We start from the raw sequence: 24,814 nt of genomic DNA, 5'->3' as shown, positions 1-24,814 counted from the left end.
TGGAAAACATTTCCCATCATCTGCAGACATGGAGACTACATGGAGGAGTTTGGGCTGAAAGGCATAAGGTCTCAAACACCATCTTTCTCTCATCCCCAGTTCTCATAGCAGAATGTCTCACTGACTCAGCAATTTTCCTCCCTGGCCATCGTTAGCTACTGTTTAGAGTCCAGGAGGGTGACAGTCCATATCTCCAGGTGTTCCCGTCTGGCTGGGGAGAAAGGATGGGAGAGGTCCTTAGGACCTGGTGTCATAGAGGTTGCGTTAGAGATTCATCCAGACTGTTCTAGGGGAGGGTCAGCAGGGAGCTGCACTGTCGAGGATGCCCGAGGGTATTGCCAGAGGAACAGGAGGGTCGCAAGCCTGGGGCAGGAGTCTAGGGTAAGAACAGACTGTGAAGTGTTCAGACAGAGGTCAGTGTCCATGCCTGCAAGATGAACTTGGGAAGACAGCCTGGAGCCCAGCTGGAAAGCGCCTCGTACATCAGCTTGATGAGCCTGTCTGTTTCCCACCTGCCTCACCCCCACCCCTACCCCAGGGCAGCAGGGAGACCCTGGCGGGCTTGCAGCAGGGCAGTGCCATGATGGGGTTGGTGCACTGCCCTGGACACCTCATAGGCAGGATGGAGAGTGGAGGAATAAATGTGGGAAGCAGGGAGAGGAGTCGAGACCATTGTACCTGCCTCTCCAGGGAAGATGAAGTCCTGGTAGGGCCAAGGCAGTGAGAGGGGAGGAGCAGCGGGGGTTCTGCCTCTGAAATGTGCATGGCAGCTGAGTTCTCCAGCATCCCTTAACTCCAGGCTAGCTTCTGTCTGCCTTTGCTCTTCTTAATCTTTTATCCATCTTTTACAGTCTGTCTGGTCCCAAATAAATAGTTTGAGTTGCTTTCCAGTCAAAGACATAGCAAGAAATAGTAAGAATTTAGTCCTTAAATGTATAGATATATGTGACTGGGTCACTTTGTTGTACCGCAGAAATTTGGCAGAACATTGTACATCAACTATAATGTTTTAAAAAAGGAAAAAATAACTACAGTAAAACCATCTCATGTTTTATGATAAATAACAGTATATACATATGCATTTTTGGTTTTTGTTAATGTATAGTCAATTTACAAAAACAACAAACAACTCAAAAAACAAAAAATGAAGAATTCAGTCCCTAAAGTAAAAGGTAAAGGGTCAAGCCAACTAACAGTTTGAGGAGGTAATTGTATGGACAATCCAGACCAAGGACAGCAACTGCCATTAACATTCTGAAATCCAGCACAAACCCTAGCATGAGGACAGCTTTAGGATGCAGTCAATGTTTTGGTGAAGTGATTCCCTCAGCGGATGAAACCTGACTTATCTTTATAACCGTAGACAGTGCCGCAGCCACAAAAATGTGCATCATTGTAAAACAAAGGTGCTGTGCAGCCTCACCTCTGCATCCTTAGGTGGGGATGGCAGAGTTGAAGCAAGCCTTCTACTGCCATGTTCCGTTGGTGCCGAGCTCAGTGTCTGGGCTCTGGCACACCCCAGCAGTGGTATTCACTGGTATCTTTCTATCTGCCGAAAAGCTGGAAGCCCTCCTATTATTATTACGTTTTTGACAAATGAACTCGTGCAGAGCTTTCATTAAGTTTCATTGAAAGGACCTGGAAATGCCATAAAAATTATTATAATCTCAAAAGCATCACATTCCTAATGCATGCGGCTGTGCTTCTTGTTGAAATTGACTGATGAGAATATTCAGTTTTTAATTTTCTGACTTAAAATAAGACTATCTGCAGCTGTTTCTTTTAGCAATAATGTTTAATTAAATGCAATAAAATTTACAAGGAAGGACCCTAATAAGAAAATCGCGTCAGGAACACACTTATTGTAACATTGACTAGCATGAGATTAAGGCCCCAGCTTTTTTTTTTTTTTTTTTTTTTTATCTTGCAGAGCTTTAATACGGATGAAATCCTGATTAAGTGTTAATCACGATGTGGTTTTTACCTTCATAAAGTCAGGGTTTCCCTCTGTGGGAGGCATGAAAATAATTCTCACTAATAGCAGACAGCCTTATTGCATGCGTTCTTTGGCGAAATGTCAGCAGCTGGTCTCTTTGACCAGCTGAGCCCCAGAGGAGGAGCAAAGTCTTTGTTTCAGCCTGAGTGTGGACAGGGTTTGAGGTCTGGGCCTCACTCTTCCCGGTCCATGACCTGGGAGTGAGCGTAATTGTGCAGAGGATGCAGCCAAAGAGCAAAAGTCATCTCTGAATTCCATGCATTTCTTCACTGAATACGTATCAAGCGCATCCTGCATGTCAGGCACTGCTCTGCGGACTTCAGAGGCGGTGGCGGTGGTGGTAGCAAGTGGTCAGATGAGCTCCTGGTGAGGCAGAGCTGGTGTTCTGCTGGGGAGAGGCAGACAGGAAACAGACTAAGTGAGCTAGAAAGTTGGGGATAATGAGATCATTTTTTTGTGATGAAATTACTCTTGTGAAAAAGAAGGAAAAGAGCAATGTGATAGGAAGCAAGTGGTGGAAGGGACGTTTTAGATGGGGTGCTCAGGGAAGGCTTCTCAGAAGTGGTGATGTTAGTGAAACCTGAATGGTGATCAGATAACCTCAGGGGAAGGGCATCCATGCAGAGGGAACAGCAGGGACAGAGGCCCTGAGGCTAGAGGCTTTGGGGGATGGGGTAGGGTCTGTGGAGAGGCCAGGAGTCCAGCATGACTAGAGAGCAGAACACAGTGGGGAGGGTGACCCGGGATGGGTGGGCAGGGACTTTGTAAGAAATTTGGATTTTACTTTCATGAGATGCCATTGGAGGGAAGTGTTAGGTTCCAAAATGTTTGAGTAATCTGAACTCTTTGAGACTTGTGTGTTTACAGTCATCTGCAAATTATTTGAAAATGCAACAAAGAATATTTGTTATTCAGAATGGTTCTGGAAGTCTAAGGAGGTTTGAATTTGGGTCCCAGCTCTTCCCCTGGCTTTGTGACTTTTGAGCATCTGGGTCTCAGATCTCTCTCCCAACTGTGACTGCTCTGAACTGGCTTGAGCCATCAGTTCTGCCTCCCCATCTGAGTGCTCTTTGCAGAAGGTGGTAATGGTCCAGGGACCTGAGAGAAGCCAGGCCAGCGCCAGAGGGAGGCTGGGAGGCGATGAGAATGGGGACATTCCTGGAAAGGAATGCATTTGGACTTGTACTCTGTGTGTGAATCAAGTTGATCTGTGAACCATAGGGAGCTATTAAAGGTTTTACAGCAAGGGAGTGTCATTGTCAGCCAGTGTGCTAGCACAGGTATTGTCAGCCGGGGCGGCGGGGGGGCGGTGAGGGGGAAGAGAGACCCCCACAGCACAGCATCTAAGTGTCAGGGGATCGAGGCATGATGACAGGAGCTTGCTCTGGTGGCCTCCCCCCATGGTGTAGTCACTCAGAGCAGAGTGACCCAGAGCATGGGGCTCTCAGGGTGCCCGCTGGCGGGCAGGTAGTGCAGCTGTCAGAACCAAAGAGGCAGCAAAGAATGATCTTGAGTCTGGCTCTGCCCCTTGTTCCATCTGAGCCTCAGTCTCCACATGGGTTCCAGTAGTCTGATGGTCCCTTCAGCCCTGAGCTGTCATAAGGAGCCAGAGATGGTTCCTGAACAAGGGCTTCATCAGCGCTTACCATATAACACCATTGGCCTTGGCCTTTGCTGCCAGGAGCCTTGTGCACCACAGCTCACGAGGCTTTGCTTCATGTCCTCTAGATGCCAGGCACCCTCTTGGACCCTTTACCTGTGTTAACTCAGTTGATCTGAAGCCCCCTCCCCTCCAGCCACACAGATACTTTTTAAAAAATCTCCACTCAGCAGATGAGGAAACTAAGGTACAAAGAAGTTAAGGAAGGGGCCCAAGGTCACACAGCTGGTCAGTAGCAGGGCCAGAACATTAGCTCTGGCAGGCCCCAGCCCCTGTGCTTTCAACTGTGCTCTGAGATTCTCTCTCACTTTGTGTGCATCTCTTCAGTTAATTGGCTGAATGTCCCCTCAGGAGTAGTTATCCAGTTTTACTTGTTTAAAAGAAGAGGAAACTAAGGTTCAGAGTGGTAACATGACGTGTAAGCCAGTAAGTGAAGGAGCTAGGGCTGGAAGGCAAGACTTGCCAGGTATGAGTTCTTCCCTTTTTCTGGTTCACCCCCTTGGAGAACGTCCCACCTGGAATCCACCACCCAGATATCAAAGGTGAGGACACACAGTGGAGTATGAATCCTTAGAACGCAAATGTCCTTATTACAGGCACTCGGAATGGACAGCTTATAGTGACTGTCCCCTTGCTGAGATCCACATGGCCAGGGGGTACTGTAAAAACTATATATAGAGAGAAGAGCCCACACAGTTGTGGCAGTCGTCAGAGGCATGGTATTATGCAGGAGGCTAACACTTCCTTAGATTGCCCTGCTGGGCTCAGGAAGGGCCCTAGGGGAATTTATCATCCGTGCTTACGATATTCCAGGTCAACAGCACAGAAAACTCATAATAATTTCTGAGTGATGAATTAATGTGTTTCATCAGTCTCCTTGAGAATGTCCCAAGACTGTCCAGCCTCCAAGAAATGAAGGCAGCTGCTCAGCCGTGTGCTGGGGATTTCTGAGCTTGCAGCTGAGGGCTGCAGCATTTCCCTGTCTTGGAGAGGCCTCTGTCTTTGGCTGTATTCCTGTAAAATGAATGTCTTAGGGTTGAGGTTGTTTGGGGGGATGATGTGGCTGGTCTCTATGTAAACAGACCCATTCTCTACGTGCATGGGGTTGATCTGAAGCCCGTAATAGGGCCCAAGAGAAGTTTCTCCAGGTCAAGGCATGATCTGAGAACTTGAAATTTCAGGCTTGCTTGCCCGATTGCCCGATTTTAATTAAGAAACCAAAACACACACACACACACACACACACACACACACACACACACCCCTGCCTTCCAGAATCTGCTCAGTGACCTTATATTCTCCAATACTGTTGGAATGGGACTTTCCGACACTGAGAGAGGTGTCTAGAGGGATGTCCCGGGAGGTCATGAGCCTCTGTCCTGGTCAGTAAACAGTGGACATGCAGCTGCCATGACTTACACAGGCCAGGAAATCTGAGTTCTTGGGGTCAGTTCTGGATGGGCGGGTGGAGTCCCAAGGAAGCAGCCCCTGAAAGTGTCCAGGCCCCCAAGCTGGAGAAGCCCCCGAAGACCAGAGGAGGACTGAGTAGCAGCCCTGTGCCTGGTTCCAGAAGGTGCCTCCTGGCACAGGTACCATCAGATATGTTTTCCTGCCCAGTGCCTGCTGAGTCTGAATGCCACGAAATGCTGAAGAGGCGGTGTGTGGAGGGTGGGGGCCCTGGGCTCTGGCCTGCCTCAGGGGGAGGGGAGGGCAGGGTTCCTCCTCCTGGAGACGAGGGCCCAGCCTCCTCGAAGCAGATGGGAGCCCAGTTATTTGGAGGTCCTTGAGACCTCCCTCACACTTCATCCCAGTGGTTTTCACTCTTTTGCAGCAGGTCCTTTTTTAAGTGAAATCTTACTCAGAACCCCAACATAGGAGGCAAAGGTTTTATTGTAATTCTCTTCCGTAAGTTCAAAAATTTTAAATACTTTGTAGGAAGTTAAATAATGAGGTTGTCATGATGGATAGAAATCTTAGAAATTGGGGGCTATGGATTACAGTGCCACTGTTATGGCCTAATGAATGGTAATGATTGTGCAGAGTGGTGTATTGTGGTGAGTTTTCTAAGATAGACATCTGGGTTCAAATCCTAGCTCTACCAGTTACTGGCTGTATGTCCTTGGGCAAATTACTTAACCTCTCTGTGCTTTAGCAGCCTCATCTATAAAAACAGGAAAGATGACACTACCTACCTAAGTGGTTGTTGTGAGATTTGAATACGTTAACACTTTCGAAGACTTTAACTGGAGCCTGGTCCTTATAAGTGCTTAGTACACTCTAGTCATTAACACTGTAGCTGTGTCTGTATCCATGGAATTCCAGGCAGACATTTGCGAATCCCTGCTCATGAGAGCTTAGGGTTTCTGAGGAATACAGTTGAAAACCCCTCCTCATCCAATATAATCTGGGCAGGCTTCTTTTAATCACTGCTGTCTGTCAAGTATACATATTTATAGATCCTATTCACCAATAATTTGATCAATGGTTTACAGACCCCTGTGCCAGACACAGTCAGGGAGATGGAGAAATGATTTCTGCCCATCTTTCAAAAACAGGCCTTTTGTTCTGTTGAAGGAAAGAAAAGCAGTTTGGGGTTAAATAATTATTGGATCACACACTCCTGTATTCTAATAACCCCCTCAGCATCTGTTTCACAAGTTTGGAAATTAAATTAATGCTCTGAGTGGGGAAAGGAGGCAACCCTTAGCAGGTTCCAGTGACTCATGTACATCTGAGCACCCCAGTGCTGTACACACGTTGGCACATTGCCTATCTGCCCCATTTTACAGGTGAGAAGACTGAGGCACCCGGACATCATGTAGCAGAGGAGGCAGACAGACGGGATCTCAGAACAGAGCATGGCACCAGGACCTACAGGGCAGCACAGGGATGAGTCCCATCTCCATTGAGCAGCGCCTCTTCCTGGCAAGGGTTATAGGAGGCTGATTTGCCCTTGCTGAGGGTATGCAGAGGGACTGGGGGAGCCCCTGCCAGAGAGACTGTCCTGGAGATTCCTTTTGAGGCCAGAAAGCTGGACTCAAAACCCCAGGAAGTTCAGGAAGTTGTAAAACCTTGATGTGGCAGCCACATACATGTGCACTGCACTTTACAGACTTTTCTGTGCCTCTTAGCTACATTGATTCTCCCAACAACCATGGTTTGGAGGAGGCAAGATGCCAGTTAAAAGCATAATTTAAGCAAAGACCTGGAGGGGACAGGAGGTAGGCGGGGTTGTTTTCTGTGTGGGGCCTGAGGTTAGCCATTTTCCTGGAATGTTTCCCAGTGTCCTCACCTGAAAAATGGGGCTAATAGAGTGACAGTCTCTGATGGCTAAGAGCAACCTGCGCCACCTGCTTGCTGCAGGGCTTGGCTCAAAGCAGGTTCTCAGTGAGTGTAATTACTGTTACTGTTAGGATTGTATGGAAAAGGGATCTGAGGAAGGGCAGGAGAAGGTCCCTGTAAGTCCCACAGTTTTGAAAACCTCAGGAAAAAGGTAGTGAAGAGCAGAAAAGGAGCTGGAGGCCAGAAGAGGTCGCATAGCCAGCAGGTGGCGGAGCTGATCTAGGACTCGGCACCTGCTGAGAGGCCGCGTGTCCCATGAGGAATTGAGCTGGGTGAGGCTGTTCCCTGAGCTGGCCCGGGACAGGCGGTGCCAGTCCTGGGCACACCTGGAGTTGTTCCCATTGATGGCAGAAGAAAGAAGCTGGTGTCCTGGGCTAGGTACTGCTCTGGGCCTGCGCACCCCTCCCGAGAAGCTCCTTGCAGATGCTGCATCTGGTTTCCTGGGAGGTCCCTGGTCCAAACCCAAGTTTCCTTGCTGGCCAGAGGTCAACACTGGGTGTAGAGCCGTAGAGCCATGGGGTGAGTCAGTGGCTCAGCAGAGACCAGAGTTCAGGCAGCTGGTCTGCCTCTGTATAAAGAGCCCCCTCCTTCCCCAAACCCAGTCTCAGACTCCAGGAGGCCCCAGGTCTCATCCACGGCCAACCAGCAGCACTGTGAAGAGACCTTTGTGTGGGGCAGCCTTTGCCCGGCATCTGGTCTTTGACCTCCTCGGTTCCTGTGCTGGGGAGGGAGGTTCAGGCTATGACCGGCCCATCTGAACTCCCTCACTTGATTTATTTTTTTTAATTTCTTAAAACCCAGACCCTGTTAGGGAAAAAGTTAAAGATTATTCTAGGTCATGTAATCTGTTTCAGTTTTTTTAAATTTTAATATGTATATACCGTATTTGAAGAATTACAAATACAGATAATACATAATCATGGGGAAAGCTTAATAATTCTTTAAATAGACTTTATTTTTTAGAACAGTTTTTGATTTTCAGGAAAATTGGAAAGGTAGTACAGAAAATCCCAGCCCTAGTTTCCCTATTGCTAATGATCTTTTACATTAGGGTGGTACCTTTGTTATAATTATTGAGCCAGTATCAATGCACTGTTATTAACTCAAGGCTGTGCTTTAGTCACACTTTCTTACTTTTAACGTCATGTCTTTCTTCTGTTCTAGAATCTCACCCATTTTGTTGTCAGGTCCCCTTAGGCTCGTCTTGTCCATGGCAGGTTCTCAGACTTCTCTTGTTTTGAATGACCTGGACAGCTTTGGTCAGCGGTGTTAGAGACTGACCCTCAATAAGAATTTGTCTGATGTTTCTCATAATTAGACTGAGGTTGTTGCCATTTACACAGAGGTAAATCACCATTTACATCACATCACATCAAGGGTACCTACTATCAACATGATTTATCACTGGTGATATTGACCTTGAGCACCTGGTTGACATGGTATTTGCCTGGTTTCTCCACCGTAAAGTTCCTCCCCGCCCCTTTCCAGACTGTCCTCTTTAAAAGGAAATCAGTAGGTGAAGCCTGTACTTAAGGTAGGCGGGGGTAAGGATTTATAAATAATTTGAGGAGTTCCCATTGTGGCTCAGCGGGTTAAGAATGCTGCTAGTATCCATGAGGATGCGGGTTTGATCCCTGGCCTTGCTTAGTGGGTTAAGGAACTGGCATTGCTGCAAGCTGTGGTGTAGGTCACAGATGTGGTTCAGATCTGGCGTTGCTGTGGCTGTGGTGTAGGCTGGCAGTTGCAGCTCCAGTTCAGCCGTTAACCCGGAAACTTCCATATGCCATGGGTATGGCCCGAAAAAGAAAAAAAAAATGAAATTCTTTTGCATAAGAAACGTATATATGATCTCCAGTTTATTTATTTTCTACTTTATTTTATAACCCAATACTGTTTTATTTTGCTGTTCAAATTTTTCTAGCCTGGGCCACTGGGAGCTCTTTTCATCAGTTCCTGTGTTCCTTTGACACACCCTCAGCATTTTAAGTTGTCCCCTCTCCCACAGCACTTCCTTACATTTTTAATTGAAGTATAGTTGGTATACAATGTTGTGTTAGTTTCAGGTGTACAGCACAGTGATTCAGTTATGTTCTTTTCCCATAAAGGTTATTACAAAATATTGAATAGAGTTGCCTGTGCTATACAGTAGATCCTTGTTGTTTATCTATTTTGTTTTGTTTTGTTTTTTTGGGTTTTGTTTTTGTTTTTGTTTTTGTCTTTTTGCTATTTCTTGGGCCGTTCCTGCGGCATATGGAGGTTCCCAGGCTAGGGGTCAAATTGGAGCTGTAGCCACCGGCCTACGCCAGAGCCACAGCAATGCGGGATCCGAGCCACGTCTGCAGCCTACACCACAGCTCAGGGCAATGCCGGATCGTTAACCCGCTGAGCAAGGGCAGGGACCGAACCCGCAACCTCATGGTTCCTAGTCGGATTCGTTAACCACTGCGCCACGACGGGAACTCCTGTTTATCTGTTTTATATACAGTAGTGTGTATATGTTACTCCCAAATTTCTAATTTTTCTTCTCTCCCCCCCAACCCCCTTTCCCTCTTGGTAACCATTAAGTTTTCTAAGTCTGTATATGTATAACTTCTATGTCTGTGAGTCTGTTTCTGTTTTGTAAATAAGTTCCTTTGTATCCTTTCATTAGATTCCACATATGTGATATCATAGGGTCTTTCTCTGTCTGACTTATTTCACTAGTATGAGAATCTCTAGGTCCATCCATATTGCTGCAGTTGCCATTATTTCATTCCTTTTTATGGCTGAGTAATATTCCATTGTGTATATGTACCATATCTCTTCCTGTCGATGGACGTTTAGGTTGCTTCCATGTCTTGGCTGTTGTGAATAGTGCTGCTCTGAACATAGGGGTACATGTATTTTTTCGAGTTAGGGTTTTCTCCAGGTATATGCCCAGGAGTGGGATGGTAGTTCTATATTTAGTTTTTCAAGGAACCTCTATACTGTTCTCTGTAGTGGCTGTACCAATTTACGTTCCTACCAGTAGTGTAGGAGGGTTCCCTTTTCTCCATACCCCGTTGGCATTTGTTATCATAGACTTTTGTTTTCCCCTTTTTGGCCACCCTGTGGTATATGGAGTTCCCAGGCTGAATCCAAGTTCCCAGACTGAATCCAAGCTGGAGCTGTGACCTACACTGCAGCTGAGGCAACACCAGATCCTTAGCCTACTGTGCCAGGCTGGGGATCAAACCTGCAGCCTTGCTCCTATAGAGGCACTATCCATCTCATTGCACCACAATGGGAACTTCATTTTTTAATGATGGCCATTCTGACTAGTATGAGGTGATACCTCATTGTAGTTTTGATTTGCATTTCTATAATAATTACCAACATTGAGCATCTTATTATGTGCCTATTGGCCAGTATTCCCTCACTTTAGAGGGGGGAAACTGGGGCCAGAGAGGATTGGTTTTCTGTTCCTCCCGCCATTGGATAAACTGCATCTTCATAAAGGCACAGGGTAATGATGGAGAGGAGGACAGTGAGGGCACAGAAGGAAGGGCCTGACACTGATGGGGGATTTCAGGCACCATTAAATGCATGGGGCAGTATTCTGGAACAGAAAGCCTGCCTTGTGTTTCCCAGACCCTAGTAGGTAAGCACAGCCCTCACTGACCTCCCCTCCTCCGGGCTCTTCACTTTCTCCACGTATGTCTCTGTTGAAGCTGCTGGTCTGTGTTGTCTCTGGAACCGTCTACTCACTGCACTGTGGGCCCCTCCAAGGCATCACCTCTACAGCTCATCCCTGTGTCCCTGCACTGGGCAGGGCTTGGTACCTGGATGATGCTCCGTAAGTTTTAAATAGAGGCTGAAGGCACTGTGTTATCTTGGAGGGACGCACCACCCAGATAGGACTTTCCACAGATTCCTCCCAAGTCCCATCCATGCTCTGGGTGCTGGGACGAGAGGAGAGACAAAGTAGATTGATGGTCAGCATGGGGACTCTGGTAGGAAATGCCTGACTGCACAAGTAATTGTTTAAATTCACCTGTCCTTTAAAGAAGTGAAGGCAGTTCTAAGAGCTTCTGACAGGTGCCCTGACCTGTTTGTGGCTGGAGAAGTCCTCTGAGAAAATGAGACTGGGGCTTCATCTTGCACTATGATGAGGAATTAACTCGATAAAGGGAGAGGTCCAGGAGGACATGGTGAGGAAAGCACAGGTGTTGTTCCCATTTTACAGATGAGGAAACTGAGGCTTGAAGCAGGGACATTACGGAGTTCCCATCTTGGCCCAGCAGTTTTCAAACCTGATCAGCATCCATGAGGACATGGGTTCGATCCCTGGCCTCACTCAGGGGGTTAAGGATCCCATGTTGCTGTTGCTCTGGTGTAGGCCAGCAGCTACAGCTCCAGTTGGACCCCTAGCCTGAGAACCTCCATGTGCTGTGGGCGCATAAAGACAAAGACCAAAAAAAGGGGGACATTACTTGCCTAAGGTCACACAGGTATCAAGAGGAGAAGCTGGGTTTGTGTGCAGGTCTAACTCCAGAGCACCTGCCCTTTCTCTGCTGGCTCTGCCCTGGATGAGAAAGCCCAGCCTGTCTGTGGTGACATCACAGCATTCAGGCCAAAGCCCTGGCTTCCTAGGGGAAGGCTGACCTGCACACACTCATGCTTGACTTCCTCCCGGCACCCAGGGGCTCAGCCACCCGCAGCAACACCTGTGTGGCCGGACCTCAGTCCCCTCCATGGTACCATGGGTAGGATCAGGTGACAGACTTTCTCAGGCAGGCCTGTCCTTCTGGGATTTTACTACATCTAATTCTGACCTTGGGAAACGTTTGTGGGCCTCACATCTAGAAGGAAATACTCAAATAATTTAAGGAGCATCCACTGGGCCTCACATCTAGAAGGAAATACTCAAATCGATTTAAGGATCTCCACAGGATTGGGAGCAGGGATCACAGGTACAGCTTGAAATTATGGTCCTAAGGGGGTGCCAGGAGGTGGGGAAAGGGAGGCAGATCTACGAACAGCCAACTGGATGCAGTTATCAGTGCAGTAGGAAAATGAACAATATCCTGGCAGCACAGACTGTACAGCCCAGTGCATTGAAGAAAAGGCTTCCCTGAGGTGTTTGCAGGGTTCAGATTGGGTATTGTATTGCGCTGGGCTTGAGGGGCAAGTAAGCATTGCAAGGTAGGGGAGTGTGGGAGGGGCGTTCCAAACAAGGGACGGCAAGTTCAAAGGTGCATAGTGGAAGGGCCTGGGGTGTCTAAAGACCAGGCTCTCTGTGGCAGGGAGTAACCAAAAGCTGTGGGTAGACTTGGGGGCTGAGTACCGGCCAGCAGGTGAACCTTGCAGCCTGGGGCTCTCCCACCCTGACTGCCTTTATCAGCCTATGGAAATTATCTGGGATTATGTGAGACTCCCGTCCCACACAGTTGGAAAAGGGAAAGGGGTGGATGTGAGGATGTCTTTTAAGGCTGGTTAGGTCTGCCTCCCAATTATCCCTGGAGAGGCCACTGCTCAGCTCAGGAGGCTTCATTTTCAAGTTGCTTCTAATCCATGGTGCCCTGGTGGCATGCATTAGTTTCCTTTGAATAGGCCAATTAGAGCTAATCATTGGTGGGGGGAGGGGAGGGGGACGTGTTTAGGTGTCTTTGGCCGAAGACAGACCTTCTCTAGATTGTGGCTTTTCAGAATCCTGGTCTCTGAGTTGGCCTCTGCCCTGTCCCATCCAGGTCTCTTTGGCCTGAGGAGCATCTGGGTTTTATGTAAATGAAGTGCAGCCTGGGTGGACTCCCCTCCCAGACAGATGATTGATTATGGTCATTCACAGAGGGGTTGAGGTGCTCCACAGTTGGTTTCAGTCATAGAGCCCTGCATCTCCCTCTGCGAGCAGGAACCAGCCCAAGAAGTCTGGGCTCTCTGACTCTTCCCATGTAACTGTTTGTTATATTCTGCTCTCTGGACCTCAGTTTCCCTGTTTGCAAAAACAAAGGGTTCAGGGAAATTACTTATGACATAATTGTTTTCTGTTGCCTACTTTCGCTTACTGTTGCACATTTATTGGCTTAAAACAATGTCTGTTTTTTTAATGTCACAGTTCTGTAGGTCAGAAGTCTAGGAGGCTGGGCTGGGTACTCTGCTTAGGTCACAAGGCCAAAACCAAGGTGTCAGCTGTCCTGGGCCTTTACTTGGAGGCTGTGGGAGAGAATTCACTTCCAAGGGCACTCAGGTTGTTGGCTGACCTCAGATCCACATAGGACTGAGGTCTCTACCCCCTGCTGGCTGAGCTCCCTGTTCCATGTAGGACTAAAGTCCTACTCTTTGCTGGCTCTGGGCCAGGGCTGGTTTTTCTCCTGGAAGCAGCCTGCATTCTCTCTCACGCTCTCTGTGGAGCCCCCAAGCAGCAACGGGTTGACCCTTTCTTACACTTTGAGTCTGTGACTCCTGCAGAGAAAGTTTTCTGTTTTAAGGACTGATGTGATGAGATTGACTCACCCAGATAAGCCAGGGTAATTTCCATATTAAAATGTCTCTAAAATTAAATACTAAATATATCTGCAGAGTCTCTTTTGCCATGTAATGCAAAATATCCCTAGGTCCTAGGGTTAGGGGTTGGACATTTTTGAGGGCCATTATTCTGCCTATGACAGTCCACCCTCTGACTCCCAAAGATTCATGTTCATCCCAAATGCAGAGTTCACCCCATCCCAGGGTCCCCAAAGATCTCATCCCATGCCAACATCAGCTCTACAAATCTCAATCTGAGTCTCATCAGCTAGAAGTCCCAGATCTCATCTAAATCATCTCAATGGTGTGGGTGAGGCTCTGGCTGTCATCCATGGTGGGGCATAATTCTTCCCCATCTGCGACCTTGGGAAACTAAAGAAGCAAGTTACTTGCTCCCCAAATACAGTGATAGGACAAGTTACAGACATCACCGTCCAAACAGGGAGAAGAAAGTGGAGCCATGTGACATTCCAGGGGGCCTCATACCCCTCTCCCAAGACTTTGGGTAAAAAACACAGCAGAACCAACTTACCAGCCCCACCCCTTCCCTCTGCAGTGGGTGAACTATGTTCTGGCCCTTGTCTCTGGGATGCTGGGAAAATACATTTGCACAGCTTTGCATCAGCTGGTCTGAAGCAATAAGGAATTTAGTTGAAATGTGGCAAAAAGGATTTACGAAGGACTTGAGTGATGTTTGATCTGAGAAGTGTTTGTTTGCACCCAGAAAAGAAAAATATGTGTTTCCAGCACCTCCCCATCCCTTCCCTAAGTGGCAGTGGGAAATGTACAGATTCTAGCTCTAGATCTGCCACCTTCTAGTTGGATGGAGCTAGGAAATTCATTTCTCCCCTCTGCGTCCAAGTCTCCTCTGCTGTGAAATGGAGATGTTATGGGTACCCCACAGGCTTGTTGTGAAGGTCCAGGGGCAATAATATGTGAAAAGTGTTTTGTAGACTTGGAACTATTTGCAGATAGTAGCCGTGTTTGTGGTCTGGGCCCTACTGTTCACTCACCCCCACCCCATGCCCCAAGAAGGTTCTGGGAGGTTTGACCACCTGGGACCTTCTCCTTCTCCTTTGGAATAACCCCACCCCATCCCATGCTGCTCTGACTGACTGACAGTGTTTAGAGGGCGGAGGTGCAGGGTCTCGTGTGGTACCGCACAATCACTGAGGTCATTGCAATGGCCAGAATGCTGGCCACAGAGGAAGGCATGCTCTTGAGGTAGTCCACTGGAAGAGAGATTTGACTGGTTCATTTTGGTTCAAAAACCATTTTTAAAATGTTTTGTAGAAGGCGATGTGCACTTCGGAAATTCAGATCTACAGAGAAAAAATCAGATCTCATACCATAGAACTTGTGTTCTCCAGTCCCACCCCCAGGTGTTTTATAGTGTGCAAACATGCAGGGACACACATACACACACATACACACCCTCCCCCAACCCTTGACTGCTTCTAAACATAAATTGAAGGGTATTGAATACATCCTTCCCGACCCTGCTTTTGTCACTTTAGATATTGTTCCTTTATCTGCTCCCATTCTTTTTAGTGACTGCAGGAGTTCCAATGGCTAGTCACCTGTTGATGGATATCCTTTGAAAATGCTACAGTTAATAACTTTATATACACATTGGCACCCATTTACAAACATATGTGAAGATTTTTTTGAAAAGAAGACAATCCCCCCCAAAAAGGAGTTCCCGCTGTGGCACAGTGGGTTAAGAATCTAACTGCTGCTAAGTGCTGTGGCTTGGGTTGCTGTGAAGGTGTAGGTTCAATCCTCACCCAGCACAATGGGTTAAAGGATCTGACGCTGCTGCAGCTGTGACTCAGATTCAATTCCTGACCTGGGAAGTTCCATATGATGTGGGTGTGGCCATTAAAAATCAAATTTTAAAAAAAGACAATCCCACAGTGCAGTCATAATTGCCTCTAGGATCGGGTTATATTTTGTTCTTGTCTTGTGTAAATACATCTAATGTTTAAGGTGGATGTAGTCATGTTGTGCATAAACTCTCTTACCCTGCTGATTTTCTTTAACTGCATTTTATGAGTGCTTTCCTATATTATTAAATAACTTACTAAATTAATAGAGATGTGCTGTGTTCTGCCACCACAGCAGTGCCAAAGGACTGCACAAATACTCTGTTTGGGTGGGCATGCCCCAAATTAATGCACTCATTTCCTTTCACCGTGCCTTTAGGGCCTTGGTCATATCTTGGTGCTCAGGTGAACATCCGTAAGCAAAGCTTTTTTTCTCTGCATTTGGGTTTATTTCCCTAGGAGAGATGGCAGGGGACAAGGGTGCTGTGTTGACCGTGCCAGCGGTCGCCTCTAAGACAGGAACTAAGGAATGGTTGTTATGATCAATCATTAATACCAGCGGAACAGTGGCTGCTGGGCGGGAAGGGGCATGTGGAGGAGCAGTGGTGGCCTCTGGTGCTAAGGGCCTGCTGCCGGGTTAAACGTTGCTCTGCCCTGGTTGGTATCAAATTATGGTTGGCATGAATAATTCAAGATCCTGAGACATGAAAAGGATTTCTGGAGGGAGGAAAGGAGACGAACAGGCTCAGTTAAGGCAAAGACGTATTTTTTTTAAGATAAGATTTCTGAAAAGATACAAAGTCAGACACCAAAGGGCATCTTTATAAGCCGCAGCTGTGCTTTCTTCCTTAGCCGGAGGACACAGCTTGGGGGAGGGGTGGTCCCAAGTCCCCCATGGATCTGGGTGTGAAAGGCACTGTCACCAGGCACCAGGCCCTGTTGACCTCACAGTAGGATTAAGGGGTACCTGCCCCCCAAAGCAGCCCTCTCCTGCCTGCTTCTTACGGTTCTGAGTCATCTGAGAGTGCTTTTTATTGGGCTTTAGAACCTCCACCCACCTACCCCTGCGTTATGCCAGGGTCTCAGACCTCCCTAATCTGCCCCAGAGTGTGATAGGGCCCCAGAACCTCCTCCCGCCCCCTCACAATGTGCGAGCATCCCAGACCCTTGCTTTCCACAACCTTTTTCCTTAAAGAGAACACAGGCAGTTGCTAAAATCCAGGGCTATGGCTTCCATCTCTGGCGTAACCCAGCCTGACATTAAGTCCAGTGTACATTTTTTCTGGATAGGCATCCAGGGGGCAGCTGCAGCTTTCTGGGACCCAAGGAAGTACCTCCATGTTGAAACTGCCAAGTTGTCCTCAGACCATGGAGCAGTGTTCCCAGCAGCCCCTCCATGGGGAGCTTGGGAAGGGCTGGCAGGCTCTTCTGGGGGGCTGGCGCTGTTAAGGGTGGCCCCTCCCCGGGAGCAGTGCAGGTCTGGCAGGTCACTCAGGCGGCCCTGAGGCTTTGGAGTCCCAACTCTCTTTCCCTAACCCTGCTCTTACTGGTGGGGTGGGCCCTAGAGCCCTCCCCAGGGCCTTGGACATTTGTCAGGGCCTAGTTCCCCCAACATCTCTCTGCTCCGTCCCTCAACCGGAGTTCCCTCCTCCCTTTACACGCCCTGAGCATCCCACTCTGGGAACCTTGCCACACTGTGCTCTTTGCGCTCCTGCTCTGCCACCCCTTCCGCAGGTTCAGATCCTTCCCAGGGACGCACGTCTACCTGGACCCCCTTCCCCTGGAGGCCTTCATGGGATCTCTGGGCAGTCTCTCTGCTGGCATCGGAACTTCCTGACAGTTTCTATCTCCTTCTCTGACTTTCTGCCACCTTACCTGTTTTGTGGCTGTGCGCCTGTTCTGGCTTGTAGGTCCCTATACCCCAGACTTCTGGTGAGCAGGCCCTTGCCCCCTCCTCCGTGTCTGGCAGGGGCGTCACACTTGCAGTCTGTGTGTAGATGTGAAGGTGGGTGGGTGCTGGGTGGGCACACAGGGGTGGGTAGTTGGCAGGAGAGTAGGTGTCAGACCTGGTTCCTTTGTCATCTTGTCCAAGACAGACTGCCCCCATGAGACCTCTGTGCTGTACTTTCTCCCCACTATTAAATTTTTTAAAAAAAGAATTGTTTTTAAGTGTTATAATTATCAAATGAAGTCTTATGTTTCTTATTCTTAAGTTAAAAATCCTGAGAGTTGACTGCTTGATATTTCTTCAAGAGAACAAGAATCTAAATCAAGTTGCCTTTTTTTCATGTTTGACATTTTGCTTGATTTATTTATTTTCTTTTTAGACTCTGGCTCTCCTTGAAAGGGAGGGTCCCCTTCCAGAACTTAGCGCACCACCTGGCACGCAGCAGGGTCTCTGTAAATATGAATTGCACAAAAATGAACTAGATTGTACTACACGCAACAGCCAAGGAACCCTTGGGGTCTCTGCAGCTTGGAAACTGCCTCCTGCATGTGTTACACGTGAGCTTTTAGCTGGAAGGAGTGTGAGGCCAATGTGCTATGCCAGATGTCCTCCTGCTGTGGTCTTTTCCTCTTGGCCTTGAAATCTGGGGCTGGGCTCCCCCTTCCCTCTGCAGACACTCTCTTGGGGGCTGACGCTGAGTCAGACCCGGCTGCAGAGAGCCCTCCACCCCAGGGCTTTGCAACAAGCCTGCGTGCACAGCGCCATCTGGATGCCAAGCAGCTTGACGCCAGACTGGGGAGCTGGGGCGGGGGCGGGGTGGGGGGGAGCTGGATCTACCCTGCCACCACCCCACCTCACCCCGTTGATGAGGTCACAGCTAGCCCTTCCCCATCAGGGCTCTGCTTCTGTAGACCAAATACAGAAGGATTGTATTCAGAAGGAACACAGGTCTCTTAGGATCTGCACCTTTGCATACACAGAGAGCTCGTCTAACGTCCTGTGACCTCACAGCAACCCTATGGTTGAAGGGAAGGGGTTCCAGCCTGACAGATGGGGAGCCTGAGGCTCAGAGAACAGAAGTGGCCTGCACAGGGTTTGCACAGGGTTGCATGGCTAGGGGAGCTGGGATTTGAACTGAGCCTCCACCCTTAGCTATAGTGTATCTCTTTTTTTGTTTTTTTGTTGTTGTTGTTGTTGTTGTTGTTGTTCTTAAAAATTTTTTATTATAGTTGATTTACAGTATTCTGTCAATTTCTAACGTACAGTAAAGTGACCCAGTTATACATCTATATATACATTCTTTTTCTCACATTATCCTCCATCATGTTCCATCATTAAGTGATGAGATAGGAGTTCCCATTGTGGTTCAGTGGTCCATGAGGACATGGGTTTGATCCCTAGCCTTGCTCAGTGGGTTAAGAATCCAACGTTGCCGTGAGCTGTGGTGTAGGCTGCAGAAGAGGTTTGGATCCTACATAACTGTGGCTGTGGTGTAGGCCGGCAGCTGCAGCTCTGATTCTACCCCTAGTCTGGGAACCTCCATGTGCTATGAGCACAGCCCTTAAAAAAAGACAAAATAAAATAAGTAATGAGATATAGTTCCCTATGCTGTATAGCAGGATCTCATGGTTTATCTACTCCAAATAGCTATAGTGTATCTCAATTCTCACTGTGCCTTCAAAACAAAAACTATTAAAAAATGCAGATTTCCAGGACCTGCACCCAGAGGTTCTGATCCACAGAGTCTGGTGCTGGGCCCAGGAGTCTGCATTTATAAGAGACTCCCACAGGGACCCCGATGGACCCTGGGAGAACCACTCCCCTAACCCTGTGACTTCTTAACCAGCAGCGAGAAGTCCCTCTTGGTCAAGTCCACTCCTGAGGGGAGACAGTGTTGGGACTCGGCTGACACTCCTGTATTTATGTAAAGGAAGGGACAGGGACAGGGTCCCTCTGGGGATGCCTGGCCTGGACATGTAGATGCAGGTTGCAGTGCCTGAGCATCTTGGGTTCCATTAAATGACTTATTTTAAAATCCTGGCTACATGGATGTGTCATCTGAGCTTTGTAGTTTCATGTCTCTGAACCTCAGAGCCAATATTCTGCCTTATCACCTTGTTGGGAGAACAAATTAAACACTGTCTATAGAGAACTACTGCAGTGTTGTGCTTGAATCCAGTCTCCTAAGATAAAGTCTCACACACCCTGTCTCTGTGCCTTTGTGCTGCTTTCCCTTCCAGGAAAATCCTTTGCCTGTCTTTCTTCTTAACTAGATACTGCTGGTCCAGTCAGTTGCATTAGCCTGCGACTGGTGTCTGACTACTTTCTAAGGTGTGCAGGGAAGTCCCTACACCTGGGTTTAGGAGTAGCTGGCAAAGACGGGTTCTAACAGAAATTCTGCTTAGCTCACTCAGAAAATGTCTAGAGCTTCTAGAGGGTTTTGTTTTTGTTTTCCTTTTCTGTCACTTACACATGTTAACAGACCCCTCCTGATGCCCCTAACCCCACTCCAGGTCATTTCCATGGTAAGTGTTCTGAAGGCAGATGGGGACTCTTCACTCCGCCCTCTGGTTTGGGGTGGACTGTAGGAATGGTTTCATCCAGCTGCGTTTTTGAATTCGTCCTCAACTTGCCAATCACATCAACCCATAACTTATTCTACTCTGGGAAGTTTGAATGAAAACTCATGAGGTTAGTTACCTTAGGGTTGGAAGGGACTTTCATGATGGGGATGCCTTGGAACTCACTGCATGCTTCAGTTCTCAACAAGCTGGCATTTGATTACCTCCAGGGACAGGGTTCTTGTGTCCCATGCAAGGCTGTGATATCATTGCACTTTCATCTGTTAGTTCTTCTTCCTACTCTCAGAAGTTTAAGAAGTTTCTTGAAACCAAGGAGTCTGGAAACAGGTGATGCAGGTAGGATAAATGTAGCAGGACTCCTGAGGTGTCAGAGATCTTATCAAGACGGGTTCCCAGACCCTGGAGGAAGGTTACAAGGGAGGATTTGAATCTGAAAGAGCACAGTTGAGGTGGGCTCTGGAGCAGTGATTATGTCAGCATGCTCTTTCAGACTCCATGGTTTGAACACTGGCTTGATAATGCTTTATATTCACATCCTGTGGGGCTGAATGAAGTTCCCCAGTTCCTCCCTGACTAGTGGCAGAATGAATCCAAAATCTCGAGAGAGGCTAAGACTGAAGTTGGGGGAGGGGGTCCATGAGGGGATGAGAAGTGGCCTGTCAGAGGGTGGATTTGGGGCTGGGGGTAGACACTGAGGTGGGAATTGGGCCCACCCAGCCCTGTGGTTTCTTTAGGTAAACGTGACGCTTAGGAAAATTCTTCCCCAGTTAAGATACTTCCAGCCTGTTTCACATAAGACTTTTTCTCCTGACTTGCTAACTGGGGACAAAGTCATCATGGAACCTAAAGTCGTCATAGAACCTGGATTGCAGTTTTACCACACAGAAGAATATGTTTCAACTGGCCTTGGGGCTCAGGGGCCAACGGAGGACTAAAAGCCAGATTGGGAGGATGGACTGAGGGAGGAAGGTGCCATGCCATCCTCAAGAGTTCTGTTTTCCAGCTCATCACCTCTTTTCCAGAACTTTCTTTCACCCTGAGCCAGAATGGCCTGTGGGGTGGTGGTTTCCCCAGCTTTCCACTGTCACAGCCTCTGTCCTGGGCATGTAGGAGGCTGTGCCAACTGGCATCACAGCCCAACTCTCAGAACCCATATGTATGTATGTATGTATGTACTGTCTTTTTGCCATTTCTTGGGCTGCTCCCATGGCATATGGAGGTTCCCAGGCTATGGGTCTAATTGGAGATGTAGCTGCTGGCCTATGCCAGAGCCACAGCAACACGGGATCTGAGCCGTGTCTGCAACCTACACCACAGCTCACGACAGCACCAGATCCTTAACCCACTGAGCGAGGCCAGGGATCGAACCTGCAACCTCATGGTTCCTAGTCGGATTCGTTAACCACTGAGCCATGACAGGAACTCCCCAGAACCCATATTTAGAGCAGCTACACACACACACACACACACACACACACACACACACACACTCACAGGCCTTAGCTGCCTGGTTCATAAATACTTCCAGACACTAGGCCGCAGGCCCCCAAAATTGCTCACACACACCCAAGGTTGACCGGTACTATTACCGGTCTGGAGTTGGGAGCCACCACTGCCCAGGGAGCAGGCCTTGTCTGAGTGGGGGAGACCCCTCTGGGACCAGACACTCATTCTCATGCTGCTTCTCCTCTACTGTGGGACCTTGGGCAGGTCACCAGGCCTCTCTGGTCCTCACTTTCTCCTCTCTTAGCTGGAGGTGGTGATGCTGATGTTACAGGTCTTCAGGGAGAGTGCTGAGATGTTTGTAGCCATAAAGTGCTGTGCCATGAGGAAATCCTGTGCAGCTCATTCTTAGAGCATGAAGTTTTAGGGTGAAGCCTCAGTTTTATCATTCGTGACATGGAATGGTATCACCTGCACCCAAGGAGGGAGTGAGAGGTCACACAGGTAGGTGCGCTTGGCCAGGGCTGTTACACAGGAAGCTCTTGTGTAGCTGTCATGTTAGGTTTTGCACAAAGAGATACAGAGTTGATCATCACATGTGATATTTTGTGATGATTGGGAAGGCTGACCTCTACCTTAAATGTGTAACACATTGGTTTGCTTTCCTGTTTACCCTCTCATTTGATCTCCCAACAACCCAGGAGGTGGGCAAAGCAGGGATTTTCATCACCATTTTATAGATGAGGAAACCAAGGCACAGGGAAGGGAAGTGGCCTTGCCTAGGGTCATAGGGTGTTACTGGCAGAACAAGAGTCTCCTGACTCCTGACAGCTCTTCTTAACTCTGAATGGTGTCAAGCTTGGAAATCCAACCCCAGAATGCATCCCTGGTAGGTATAGCCTGGAGGTGTGGGTCTGTCCTCAATGAAGCGGTTAGTAAACACTTAAAGCAATAACATAGCTACTATATTGCAGGTACTGTCCTGGATGTTATCTCACTAAATTGTCACAAAAACTCAGTGAGACCTGTACTGTTATTCTCCCCCATTTCACAGATGAGAAAACTGAGGCACAGAAACCTATTGCCCAGGTTGCACAGCTGTAAGTTGCAGAGGTTTTGGTAGCCCAGGCTGGCTGACCCCAGAGGCCCCAGTCCTCACCAGCATGCTCCCTCCAGGAATGCACACCTGGCAGTCAGCACAGCCTTGGACTGTCTGGCTATAACCAAGTGTGGCCTTTCTCCCGGTCCCAGGGAAGGCCTGGGGTGTGGGATTATTGCTGCAGCCACAGGGCCAGCCATTGTGTGCAGCTCACAGGACACTGGGCGTGCCCCCCCACTGGCAGGCCCTCCCCAGGAGGAAGTGCGGGTGTTTACAGGAAATGCAGGACAAGGCCTGGGAGGGGGTGGAGGAGGGTGGAAGATGTGTCCGGGGCCTGGTGGCCTGGGGTGGCGCTGAGGGCGGGTACCCCTCTTCCCACCCCAAGGACAGGCTTCTTGTTGTTGTTGAAGGGAAAGGTCCCACTTCCCAGGCAGCCCTGCCTCTTTCCTCCAGGACAGCCACACCCTGCAGGCCTCCAGTGCCCCAAGCCTCCAACCTCCCCTCCTCAGGGAGGCTCCTGGGAGCATGAGGCTGCACCTCATGACCGAGATGTGCCCCTGGTCCTGCCCTGGACTGAAGTTTCCCCACCTGTTAGCTGGGTGACTTGCTGCTGCCCTAACCAATATACAGCAGAATGCAGAGCTCAGCTGTGAGAGGAAAGAAGCACAGGCCAGCCCCGCTCAGCCCTGTGACCCCGGAGTGCAGATGGGTCTCACTTTAGCCACAGAAAGGAGCCTGAGACATGCGCGTGAATTGAAATTTTGTAAAACCTGACCCTGGTTTTAGTGGGAGCACGGATTATTTTTTAAAAGCCTGAATAGAAACTGTAAAGGGAATTACCATTCCCTGAGACAGTTCCAGGTGTTAGGCACTGCTGCATTGCTCTCATATCCCTGATTTTGCCCTTTGAGAGACAAGGGTTCTCTCTGGGGCAAGAAGGCCTGAATTTAAGTCTTAGGACCGCCCCTCACTCACGGGGTCACGCTGAGCAAGTCCTCTGGCATCTCAGAGCATCAGTTTCCTCATCTCTGAAATGAGGATAATAGTTTGTTCCCACACCCCCACGCCTTACCGCCGCCACCCTGGACCAGGGCCAATCTTCCCTCATCTCCCTGCCCCCAGGGAGGGCCAGAGCGAGCTCTCCCGGCAGCAACTGGTTGGTGTCGTCTCTCCCCCCGCTAGAACCTTTGCTGGCTTCTGTCATACCTGAGATACACAGTCCAACTGCCTTTGAGATGCTACTACTTGGCCAGCCCCTCCTCCCATCATCCCCATCCAGGGCACGCAGGCCCCAACATTTCTCCCTCTGCCTTCATGCAAACCTCCCTGGAGCCTCCCCCCATCAACACTCTTTTTTCTGTCTGTCTCCGGCTCAACCTTCAGACTGATTCATGTCTCCCCTAGGCTGGACCCCTCCTGGGACCCCCCACACACACACACACAATAGGAGGGCCCCTTTCCTGTGCCTGTAGCCCTCATCACCTTCTCCTGCTGGTCTATTGTGTCCCTGCTAGGCTATGGGCCCCTCAGGGGCAGAGAAAGGATATCTTTTCCACCTCCATGTCTGCCACACCAGGCACAATGCAAACAGCAATTGCGAGATGGTTCAGGTCAGATGGAGCAGGCAGCTGGTGTTCTGTCTACTGCAAATCACTGTGCCTTTGTGGAGGCAACAGCTCAGATCTGGGGACTTCCCAAATCCATGTCTGTTCACAGGTACATGCACAGACACAGCCAGAGGCGCTTTCTCCTGGAGTCCATTAGCAGGTGTTCACACTGGTCAGAATGCCCATCATTAAAAAGTTTACATATAACAAATGCTAGAGAGGGTGTGGAGAAAAGAGAATCCTCCTACACTGTTGGTGGTGCAGCCACTATGGAAAACAGTATGGAGGTTCCTCAGAAAACAAAATTTAGAACTACCATATGATCCAGCAGTCCCACTCCTGGGCATATGTCCAGAAAAAAATAAAAACTCTAATTTGAAAAGATACATTCACACCTATGTTCACAGTAGCACTGCTTACAATAGCAAGACATGGAAACGATCTAAGTATCCATCGACAGATGAATAGATAAAGAAGATGTGCTACAGGAGTTCCCGTTGTACTGCAGTGAAAATGAATCCAACTAGGAACCATGAGGTTGGGGGTTCGATCCCTGACCTTACTCAGTGGGTTAAGGATCCATTGTTGCCATGAGCTGTGGTGTAGGCTGCAAACACAGCTTGGATCCTGTGTTGCTATGGCTCTGGTGTAGGCTGGCAGCAACAGCTCTGATTTGACCCCTAGCCTGGGAACCTCCATATGCTGTGGGCGTGGCCCTAAAAAGCAAAAAAAGAAGATGTGGTACATATATTCAATGGAGTATTACTCAGCCATAAAAAAGAATGAAATGGCACCATTTCCAGCAACATGGATGGACCAAGAGGAGTG

The 24,814-nt window shown here is 48.7% G+C and overlaps 1 protein-coding gene and 1 long non-coding RNA gene across 5 annotated transcripts in view; both read left to right on the top strand.

The window, feature by feature from the left end:
• The window catches only part of FGD5 (FYVE, RhoGEF and PH domain containing 5), a 129,393-nt gene that overhangs the window by 17,417 nt on the left and 87,162 nt on the right, over positions 1 to 24,814 (top strand). The window lies entirely within an intron of this gene.
• Positions 16,241 to 24,354, top strand: LOC146397440 (uncharacterized). Its single transcript, XR_014823868.1, has 2 exons — positions 16,241 to 18,683; positions 21,155 to 24,354. It is a non-coding gene; the product is annotated as an uncharacterized LOC146397440 (long non-coding RNA).

This window comes from Sus scrofa, chromosome 13 (assembly GCF_054392235.1).
Source record: "Sus scrofa isolate SSC_HxYL_T2T_F1_AM1 chromosome 13, Sscrofa_HxYL_maternal_Yorkshire_Landrace_v2.0, whole genome shotgun sequence".
Lineage (NCBI taxonomy): Eukaryota > Metazoa > Chordata > Mammalia > Artiodactyla > Suidae > Sus > Sus scrofa.
The sequence above is the reverse complement of the archived record's forward strand: the minus strand, read 5'-3'. Positions and strand labels throughout refer to the sequence as shown.